This window comes from Mus caroli, chromosome 5 (assembly GCF_900094665.2).
Source record: "Mus caroli chromosome 5, CAROLI_EIJ_v1.1, whole genome shotgun sequence".
NCBI classification, from domain to species: Eukaryota; Metazoa; Chordata; class Mammalia; order Rodentia; family Muridae; genus Mus; species Mus caroli.
In genome coordinates this window covers 57,034,936-57,046,393 of record NC_034574.1, presented here as the reverse complement: position 1 = coordinate 57,046,393, position 11,458 = coordinate 57,034,936, and the positions used below count along the sequence as shown (strand labels likewise).

Below are 11,458 nucleotides of genomic sequence, written 5' to 3'. Positions count from 1 at the left end.
CCTCCATTGGGAGCCCTGTGATCCATCCAATAGCTGACTGTGAGCATCCACTTCTGTGTTTGCTAGGCCCCGGCATAGTCTCACAAGAGACAGCCCTTTCAGCAAAATCTTGCTGGTGTATGCAATGGTGTCAGCGTTTGGAAGCTACTTTCCAACATCCATTCTCCACTATCTTTGGAGGAAGGAGAAGGAAGCACATTGACCTATCAAATATTTGAGCTTCAGATACCACAAGCATTAAAACAGATGCAAGTTGATTGGCTTAATTATAGATATACATCTATCTGGACTATACTATTATTTCCTATAATGTTCACAAATATTTCAGATTTTTACAAAGTGAAATGCTGCATCCACATACTCAGCACAATAAATAGGAATGATTATTAAAATTATTAAAACAATCATGGGAACCACTATATACAGCTATAAGACCCCACTGTCCATACAGTCAGTGGACCAGTGGTTTAACAGATCACAGCTCCCACCCTGAAACTAAGAATGCCATGCTGTATATCAGAGGTGGGAACTGTATGCTCTATCACATAAGAGTTCTGAAATAAAATATTTTTATTCTCAGTTATTAGAAAATGTAAGAAGTAGCAGAAAACCTGAAACAGATCTCAAGAAGCATTATGTATTTGATTTTAAACAGTTTGAAGAGGTGGGGTGGGGAGAATATCAAAGCTTTCTGTGTTGCTGAATGCCAAAATTCTGCCATTAGTGGTGACATTCTTGAAATTCTGGCTGCCAAGAGCTTGCCTACTTGACTTCAGTAAACACAAGGACCACAGTGTTCAAGAAGTAGGTTAATGTGCTATCTCATGAAAAACATATTTTCCGAATGTACCTTAATTCTGGCTCTAACACAAAATATCCACACATCTCATTTATAACAAAGATAATAACTTAAAAGAATATCCTTGTTATTCACCAGCACATCTGTCCATGAACATTCAGCCATATGCTGCGCTGACCTACCCTATTTTCCTACTGTTCTCAAGCCTATTTTGAGAAGCAAATAACCAATCACGAGTCTAAAATGCAGCTGTAGCTCTGCAGCCTGGCAGAAGCTGGCGTTTACAGGGAAGCCAGAAGCAGAGGGAATACAAGGGTTTCAGATAATTTGTGTCCTGGGAAAATAGAGTCTTTCCCCACCTTAGAGGCAATGTGGTCCAGAGCCTAATGGGAAAAGGATGCAGGAGGGCCGTGCTGAGTAAGCCCGGTGGTGTCACAGCATCGCCCGAGGCAGCATATTAAGCTTCTGTATGATTTATGTAATCTTGGGATCAGATACCCACTCTCCCTTGACCTATTTTAAAAGCTAAAAACATTAACCTTATGATAAAGCCGATAATAGTCAATATCTCTAAAACAATCCTTAGCAGATTTTAAAGATCAAAGCTCTGAACAGTCATTTAAAAAATAAATCAATGCTAGCTGGCTATGGTGGCCTATACCTGTAATCCCTGCACTTGACAGGCAGAGGTGACTGGATCTCTGTGAACTCAAGACCAGCGTGATCTTTCTACACAGTGAGTTCCAGGACACCCAGGATGACAAAGAAAGGCGCTGTCCTCCCAAATCCAAAATATAAGCAAATCCTATAGTGCATGGACATTTGGGGTTATGTTAAATAGGGATCATTGCAATTAAAATCTGAAAATTGATGTTTGATACATGGAAATAACTATGGTATAATATGAGGGGCATAAAAGACTCTCATTGTTAATTCTTCTTATTCAGTGCTAAGATATTAATATACAATAGCTAGGGAAAGAGTGTAGGACCTATTCATTAACATTTCTTTAGTGTTTATGACAGTCTGTTAGCATACCAAGTACTTCTGTGTGCATTATTTTAAGTAATTTCTAATGAGGACTCTATGAAAAAGTAACACTATATGTATGTTTTCCTGCACTTAATTAAAAGAACACAAATGGTAGAAGTGTTGAGAAAGGCGTCACAGGTTAGATGCCTCTAAGTAGCCAAACTCAGATTTGAATTCAGGCTGCCACACCAGGGCTTAGTTTACTACAATGGCAGAAATAGATACATGTGAAAACTATGAATAAAGTCTATGCGATAAGTCATTTATTTTATGGTTAAGGGATGTGTGAAATAAAAATAGTTAAAGTGTAGAGACCTTTCTTGGCATGAATAAAATCCCTGGTTTAATCCTCAGTCCCTCCAAGAACAACAGCAAACCATATCAAGTTTACAGGACTACTTTCTCCTCTGGAGTCAGCAGGCCTAAATCCAACCAGAAAGAGGTTGGCTACTCCTGTAACTATTATGCCACTATGGCACCAGTGGGCACAACTTGCTTGACATGTTGGTGTTACAACCTCTAAGCTTTTTAGAGTTTGGTTGGGCTGTTGATGCCTTTTCACCCCCAATAGCCTGCGTATCACTAGCCTAGGGAAGAGTCTGTCACTATTGTCTTGGTATATAAACATGATATCAAACTGCCATCTAAAAATTTCTGTTCATACACATCAATTAGCGCAGCTCTCAGTCTTGGTCAGAGAAACTTCTTTTTCAAGTGCAAATTATTTAATGTAGAGATTTCTAATGGGTGAAAAGCTGAGGAGAAGTGGTTGTTGAGTTTTCACCCCTCAACAGCATATCTGTATCATAGTCTATAAGACTTGGGGAACATCAGAGAGGGTCGAAAGAGTATAAGACTCAGAGTGCAGGAAGGGGGCCATGAAATGATATTTTTTTTGTATGATATGACTGTTGCATCTATAAGATCACAGTGCCAGTATCTACCTGCCCATCTGAGATTGGAGTAATGTCTCAATAGTTAAGAGCACTTGCTCGTCTTGTAGAACTCCTAGGTTTGTTTCCCAGGATTCACATGGTGGCTCACAACCATCCATACATCCATTTCCAGGGGATTCAGTGGCCTCTTCTGACCTCTGTGGGCATCATGCACATAGGTGGTATACATACCGACTTGTAGGCAACATACTCAGATATATAAAAAGGACTGGGCCCAACAACATTCCGTCAAAGACTGGGGGAAGGACTTGTGAGGTTCCACCCACCCAAGAGAGAGAGAGTGTGTGTGTGTGTGTGTGTGTGTGTGTGTGTGTGTGTGTGAGAGAGAGAGAGAGAGAGAGAGAGAGAGATTCCGTAGTGGTAGCCATCATTAAGTTTCCCTTGATCAAGAAAATAACTTCCTATCCTCACTCAGGAAGGTAATGCTAACAAATCAAAAAGCCATGAAAGCAGGAATGAAACTTGAGAAAAAGAAGGGTTTTGGTAAGATAAAGAAGGGGAGAGGGAGGAGAGGACAATGGTGGGGACAATGATCAACGTCTATATATATATGCAACAAGATTGGGAAAGAATAAGAAGTTCTTTTGCCTTTAGGATAGATAGGTCTTCCTCATCTGGACTGTGCCCAGTTCCATTTTGGAATCTTCCAATCCATTTATCACAGACTCCCCAGGCTGATCTTCCAAGCGTAGCTCAGATCACATGTTTAGGAGAGTAGGAATCTAGACTCCCTTGGTTGAGTACTCTCTCTTGCCATAAGTTTAGCTCTCAACACTTCCTCTGCTTGTGTCATCCCCTGTACTAGTCTTCACTGTCCCTGAGTTAGACTTCCACACCTGGTCTTTGCTTCCGTTGTGTCCTGAAATGCCTGCCTGGTCCTGTGATCAGCTCATGACCTCATAGTGTCATTTCAGTGCCAGCTTCAATTCTATCCCCTCAGAGAGGAGCACTGAGAACAGAAGCTAGGAAGCCATCTTCTACCATCGTGTGTTTTTTTGCCCAGTACTTGTTCCTGTTGCTGTCTGTGCTACCATATGAATATATGCTCCAGGGACTTTCATTTGTTTCATCCACCTGCTATGTCTTCAGTGATTATGAATGAGTGAAAGATCCACCATGCACCAGTAGAAAGTAAGCTGATGGGCACTGTGACCCTGCAATTATCCCCCAAAGCATATCAGCTTCCTGGGGNGGGGGGGGGGGTGATTTACAGTTCTCCCTTGGACAAACGTAAAAGCAAGAGAATATCAAATTATGTAAAACATGTGGTGGAGTTTAAATAGTTGATGTCAGGTAAATGAACAAATTGAAATACTGGCTTCCTTTCTGATTTGTGAGTTTCTGGTGGGATATGAATGTATTTTCACTAAGTTATTTTGAACCTTTCTAAATATGTAAAGGAAGTGTATGACTGTATCTAGCAGACATTCCACATCCTTCTATCACAAAATGACTTAATTTTTCCTACATTTATGTTAATATATGATGACTGAATCTGAAAATGGAAAAGTAATTAAGATAGGATGGATTAATTATGAGGGTTGATAGATAAGCTGGCTTAATTAAATTAAAAAAGCCCCCGATTCACACCGATAGCAAATTTGGAAGGTTAGGAATTAAAATTATTTGAATGTCACAGACAGGAAAAAGAACTCACAGAATATTACATATCAAAAGGGACCTCAAAGAGGCAAGGTGCTTTATGATTTAATTTTTCATTCATTGTCATTGAGTTCGCTAGACCTCTGCTCAACTCCTCAAATCTCTGAAAGGCTACATTTATACTATGACTCCAATAACTATTAGGATTTGAGAAGCTGCTTTCTAAATAGTTTCTGGGTGATTTGGGAGCTAATGGAGGCTTATGTGCAGTGTCTGAATTACCCACAGGAAATACATTATTAGAAAGAATTATTAATCAAGTCTATGATCTTTGGAACTTGTTGATTTTACCCCAACACGAGTTGAGATGAATTCCAAGGTTTATCGAGTGCTGAAACGACCATGCTGGATGGGAACTTCACACAGCTCCTGCTTCACCCAGACTTGAGTCTAAGGGCATTAGATCAAGTTACTTTTCCAACCCTGCCAGACTTCAGCCTGTTTAAGATGCGCCACACATACTGGGCACCATATAATGGCTCTGACATTTCTGGCAGGTGAGGAAGATTCTACAATGGCACCACTAATGCTTCCCTAGCTCTTAAGCTTTCTGTAGATAGGCTGTCACCTGAATGGTCTACTGTAACCTAGCTCCTTAGCTGGTGACTTTTTGGCTAATTTTACTTAGCTGTTGGACCTGTTATTTAATTTCTTATGCATTAGCTTTCTCAAGTACTGTTTCTTCTTGATTGGCCTTCTGATAAATCCTCTGTACCCAACCAGTAACTCAGCCTTTCTTGTCTCACTGCTAACACATCGTGCCAGTTTTGAGCTGTAAATGTCTTCTCAATTTGATCCATTTTTCCCTCTTTCAACCTGAAGAGTCCAAAGCCTCCTGTTTGTCTAAACTGTCATCTGCCTTTCATGCACCACTTTCTGATGCAGTGTACAGCAACCAGAATTAAAGTTCAAGAGAAAAAAAAAGCAAATCATTTGATCATGAAAGACCTTGGTGAGTGAGCATCAGTGGTCTAGAGGCAGAAGACTAGGATGCTTAGCAGTTGGAAATACATCTTCCGACTGAGTTCCATCTTCTATTACAATTTACCATGTGTCTTCTAGATACATTTTCATGCTACTTGACCCTGAGTTCTGACCTCCCAAAAGCCGCTTTCTCCATTCAGAAGTGTGGATCTATTGCACCCACCCTCTTTGTGTGACTTTCATGAGTACCAGTTGAAGACCATACACTTTGTTACTTCTTGCAAGAGGCAGACAGACAGACAGACCTTCTCCAGGACACTCACTCTGCTCACCCCTGTATGACATCACTTACTGATGATATCTTGTAATTTATTATAATTAATATTTTTAGCTAATTCCTCTGTTAAACTGTGAATTCAGAGGCAGGGAATTTCTCATGCATGCTCACATTATGGAAAGGTTCCAAAGATAATCCATATTTGATAAATTGACATCGGTTCCCTACACCATCGTGGGACACATCCTGGCGCTATACTGATGTTTCTGATTATATGTGTGCTAGTGGGCATGGACTGGTGCTCCTTTTGACAGAAGGGTAAGTGAGGGCGGGGCCTGAAATCAGTGAAGGGTGTGGTCATTTCCGATTCTGAATAGCAAGGGGGCAGAATCTAGACACTGGGTTGTATCTGAAATCAAGCCATATTTCTGACTAATATCCTGTAGGGGGTGGATTTTTGATAAGTGACTGCACAAATAGATTCTATTATAATAAAAATATTAAAACAAATTAATTTTTTGAAACTTAACATATACCAAAATCCCACATTATTTCTAATTAGTAGCGGGTTACTTTGATGACATCATTAATTGTTTGTGAATCTGGGCTGATACGACGAAGTTGATGGTGATATGACTCCATGAGGCGAACAGGGGTCTTCTTTCTAATAAGCAATAATCACACTTGACAGTGTTATCAAAACCAATGCAAAATTTAGTAAGTCAACAAAGGAAACACCTAGAAGCTGAAAGGAAGCAACATTAGGCACAAGTATGAGTCTGTATATGGAACTCAGATGAAGTAAGCATCTGCTTGTTTTAAGCACTATAGCATTGTTGTGTTTTAGAGTGTTTTCACACAGGCTCATGTAGTTTTGGTTCCCAATTGAAAACTTATTAATATAACATGCAACTTCTTGACATGTATAAGAGATAAACTTTGGGTTCAAACAACACAAGTTGAAAGTGAAACTAAATGGAAAAGATGCTATATTCAGCATCTAAAAGCAGATTGGATATCTGCACCTGAAGTGGAAATCTCTAGTATCCTTGGAGACTCAGTTGGGTCATGTGATATTTTTCTGGAGGCTGTCTTGTGAGAGTATGTTTTACTGAGGCAGACACTTGAGAGGGTGTGTGATGTTGAAAAGAGTATCAGTAGAACTCAACAGACAGTGAACGACACTCTTGTTTTGATTCGCCTTGCAACACTTTGCTGGTCTTTGCTGTCAATGCTCTTGCACTGGTTTGCCTTGCAACAGTTTTTTGGTCTTCACTGATCTTCACTTGTTGTGACTTTGTTAGAGAAAGAACTTCCTGATCCATTCCAGCTGCTTTTTGCTGCTTCTGTGGACTTGCGGTAATTTGGTGGAGCCTCATGGTTTCTTCTGGCTTGAGCTGCTGCTACTGATTCTTGTTGGGTGTTTGCCAGTTGGACTGGACTGCCACTACTCATTTGTATTTGATGCTTTGTACTAAACTTCTGATATCCTGATAATGAAGATTGTAATTGCCCTAAGAACTACTTCCAAACAGCTCCATATCCCCTTTTTCCTATTAACCATCGTTCTCACCTACCTTTGGTCAGAGAGCTAGAAGGGAAGTTGAAGCATTTAAGAATCCTATTAAAGTAGCTTGCAGAGGATTGCCCTATCAGGCAGCAATGGGAGAAGAGGCTCTTGGTCCTGTGGAGGCTTGCTGCCCCAGTGTCAGGGAATGGTAGGGTGGTGAGGTGGGAGTGGATGGGTGGGGGAACACCCTCATAGAAGGGGAGAGGGGAAATGGGATAGGGGATTTATGGAGTGGAAAATGGGAAGGAGGATAACATTTGAAATGTAAATAAATAAAATACCCCCCCCCAAATAAAGTAGGTTTTGAAAAATCTAAGCCTACATGGACCATTAAAACAGACATTGATAAATACTACTAGAGATAAAAGGGTCTCTGACATAGCAATCATAGCATATATACATTCAAAGAGAGAACTCTTAAAAAAATTAACTGTGGAAACTAGGCTCAGTAGGTAAAGGGGCTTGCAGCCAAGTCAGCTGACCTGAAGTTGATATTGCAAGACCAACATATAAGAAGATAAACTGACTCTGTAGACTTGACCTCTGACCTCCACACACACATGCTGTGGCAGGAACATATGCATGTTTGTGCGCATGCGTACATGTTTGTGTGTGTGTGAACTCAATGTGAATTTAAAAAATTTTTAAGTCTAAAGCAAAAATTTGAAGAATTAAAAGAAGAAATAAGTGTTCTGACAACAATCTGGTAGCTTGATAACTACAATGGTTGACTCAATAGTTGGTGAAAATAATTGAATTAAAAATCAACATGGCTAGAGAAGATTAATGTCTTTCTATCCAGAAATGTGACCTGACATTTGTAGATGCTTATGAAGCAACTGGCACTCATGTAACCCAGAAGATACTCAAGGACAGCACATTCCTGTCTGGTACGCACAGATCATTTCCCATGGTGGCCATATGCTACATCACAATCAAGCCTCATAAGTTTAACAGTATTGAAATCACAGAAAGTACATCCTACAAGCATAATTAAATTAGAAATTAACAGTTCAGAGTCTAGGAAGTTGGAAATTAAACAAAAACATTTCTCATATGCCAACAAACTTTTTAAAATACCTGATACCATTACTCAGACGTCAAAGAAGGATGCATGAGATAAGCTCCACGTTTTGAACTCAGTGAAATGGAAGTAAACATCAAAGGTTATGAAAGACAGAGAAAATAATGGTCAGAAAATAAAAATTAGAACTCTGAACTATACTAGTAATATAAAATCTAGAACCAGTAATGTAGGTGTACATCTTAGAAAGTATAAAAAAGAAAGCAAGCTGGGTTCAAAGCTGAAAGAGTGATAGATCAGAGACATAATAAAGAGATGGTGTGACGTGGCTTTTAAGATGTCTTAGTTAGGTTTACTATTGCTGTAATAAAATATGGTCACAAATCAAGCAGGGGAGGAAAGGGTTTATTTGGCTTATGCTTCCACATCACAGTTCATTGTCCAAGGAAGTTAGGACAGAAACTCAAATGGGGAAAGGACCTGGAGGCAGGAGCTGATGCTGCTTAACATAGCCATTATTGCTGTAATTCATGTCTGAATAAGATGTATTTAATAATTGCCTTCCTCCTAAAGGAACACTGAAGCCTTCCTTCATTTAGAGACACTACACAAGCCTGTAGCACACTGTGCAAACCACAGAATTGGCAGCATAAAAATATTTAAAAAAGACATAAAGAACACCAAGGAAAGCAGAGCCATGTCCCCTCCACAGCTGGGAATGCACATGGCAGGAGGCTAACATTCTCCAGTGCTTTGTAGCATGCTTGTGACTAACCCTGAGAGCATTAGTATTGATATTACAAATACACACAGAAAAATTCCCTTTATACCTGTATGTGTGTCTACATGTGCATGTGTGGATGCCTTCTGGGTCTCAAAGAGTTGAAGGTCTAGTTTTTTGTCAGCTACCTGACAGGGGTTCTCTTGCACAAGAGCAACAAACTCTCTTACTCACTGAGCCATCTCTCCGATCCTCTGTTATGTATTTTTTTTTTTACAGACACAGATTCACAAGTATAAAAATCCATGAATTATGAAGATTGACTTTATAATTAAAAGCTTAAGAACATATTTTTTTTCAACCTGGAAAATTAGAAACTTAATAGTATAATAAAATGAAATTTAATCTCTGAGCACAGGGGTTGGCCAGGGAGGGAAAAATACTATTGAAATCAAGTTACAGATTTGAAAGTTTGCCCCAGAAGGGCACTGGAGATATCTGAAAGTTCTGGAGTCAGGGAAGACCAAGCCAGTGTAATAGAAGTTGCTGGGTTTACTGGTAATGCTGCAGCTCACTGATTCATGAACAGAGTTCAGGGAAATCTGGAATTTATGTCCAACCCATAATACAAACAAGGTTTACGTCAGTATAAGGAAGAAGGGCAGAGTCAAACCTAATAAACTGTGCACAGATCATCTGCCTCCATCTTGCTGTGGAGCTGAGTATCAGATGGTACTCCATGAGGTACCCCAACTGAAATGGGAGGAAAATGTGCCACAGTAAAAGCATTTCAGATAGTTGGGTTCCTTTGTGTGTTGTCTCTGCTACCCAGAGAAGCACTAAGATGTGGAGCATAAGGTTATTTACTGGAATCAAAACATTTAAGGAATATTTGGTTTCATGATCATTCCAACGTTTTTTGCTTTTTTATTTTTTTTGTTTAATTTTTAATGACCCTTTACTTGGGCGTCTTAACAAATTCTTCTGATATATTTCGTAACTCTAGAAGTACTTTTCATATTGTCCTTTAAATTTTAAGACTTGTCCCAGAGAGATGGTTTAGCAGTTAAGAGTCCTGGTTGCTTCTCCAGAGGACCTGGGATCCATTCCCAGCACCTATATGGCAGCCCACAACTGTTAACACCAGGCTCAGGAGATCCAGTGCCCTCTTCTATACTCCATAGTCACTACATGCATGTGCACAGACATGCATGCATGCAGAACACAAATAAGATATTAAAATAAAACAATAGTTAAGAGTATTATCATTTCTTAGTTTCCCTGTAAGGTTTATCTAGACAAAAAGCAAAGTTAATTCTACTATAGTATCTAGAACAAAAGAAGACAAGTGATGTAATGTGCTCCACCCTTCTCCTCTTGTTATCCCATTAGTGGGCAAGAGATGGGAGGTGGATGGATACTTAGAACTATGGTGCCCCCTCTATGGACTCTCTATGGAGTCCTCAGGGACTCCAGTGGGAGCTGCATCTGCATCCAGACAATAAGAAACTGGAGCTCAAGGATGGAATTTTTGAAAAACATTATTCTGGAACTCCCTACTAGACTGAGTTCTTTTCTCTAAGAATTAAAGTAAATTATTGCTATTATTATTACCACTACTATTCTTATTGTTGTTGCTGTTGTTGTTGTTGGTGGTGGTGGTGATGGTGTGTATGTATGTGTGTGCCAGTGGGCCTGTGCACATGTGACAGGGCTTGTGTAGAGACCAGAGGACAACTCTGAGGAGACAATTCTCCCTTCTACCTTTATGTAGGGTTCTGAGGAATGAAACCCAGGTTTCCATGCATGCACAGAAAGTACTGCGCTGTGCTGCTTGGCCTTCTAATGATTTTTTTCAAACTAACCTAGCTTGCACTGGTGATTAATGGCACCCCAGAAGGTAAAATTGTCAAGGGAGCAGATGTCAGCTCTCAAGACATTGCATAAATGCTCTTCTGGTGGTGGTTGGAAGCCCAAGAGACATGAGAGACAAGACAGCTACCCCTACATTGGAAATGCTTACATCTGTCACACTGCATCAATTCTGTTGTGTCTTTCACTCCTTTCCCTCACTGAGCAACACAAAAACCACCCTCTTCCTAAGGTGTGTAGGTGGGACTGGGGCAACCTGCAAACTTTGTGCAATAGTTCTGACCTGTTTTCTATCATTTACCTAAAACTAATTGCTTTCCCTGAGCTCAGAACAGGAAAAGAATGCTCAATAAATATTCAACAACAGGGAGGAAAGAGTTGAGGCCCAAGTTTGCTTAACATATAGAGTATCTTGATCTTATTAACATTTTTTTAAAATATTTTTTATTACATATTTTCCTCAATTACATTTCCAATGCTATCCCAAAAGTCCCCAATACACTCCCCCTCTCCCCTCCCCACCCATTCCCACTTTTTGGCCCTGGCGTTCCCCTGTACTGGGGCATATAAAGTTTTCAAGTCCAATGGGCCTCTCTTTCCAGTTATGGCCAACTAGGCCAT

The 11,458-nt window shown here is 39.9% G+C and overlaps 1 protein-coding gene across 1 annotated transcript in view; it reads right to left on the bottom strand.

The window, feature by feature from the left end:
- Nwd2 (NACHT and WD repeat domain containing 2) overlaps positions 1–11,458 on the bottom strand; it is a 158,459-nt gene that overhangs the window by 85,765 nt on the left and 61,236 nt on the right. The window lies entirely within an intron of this gene.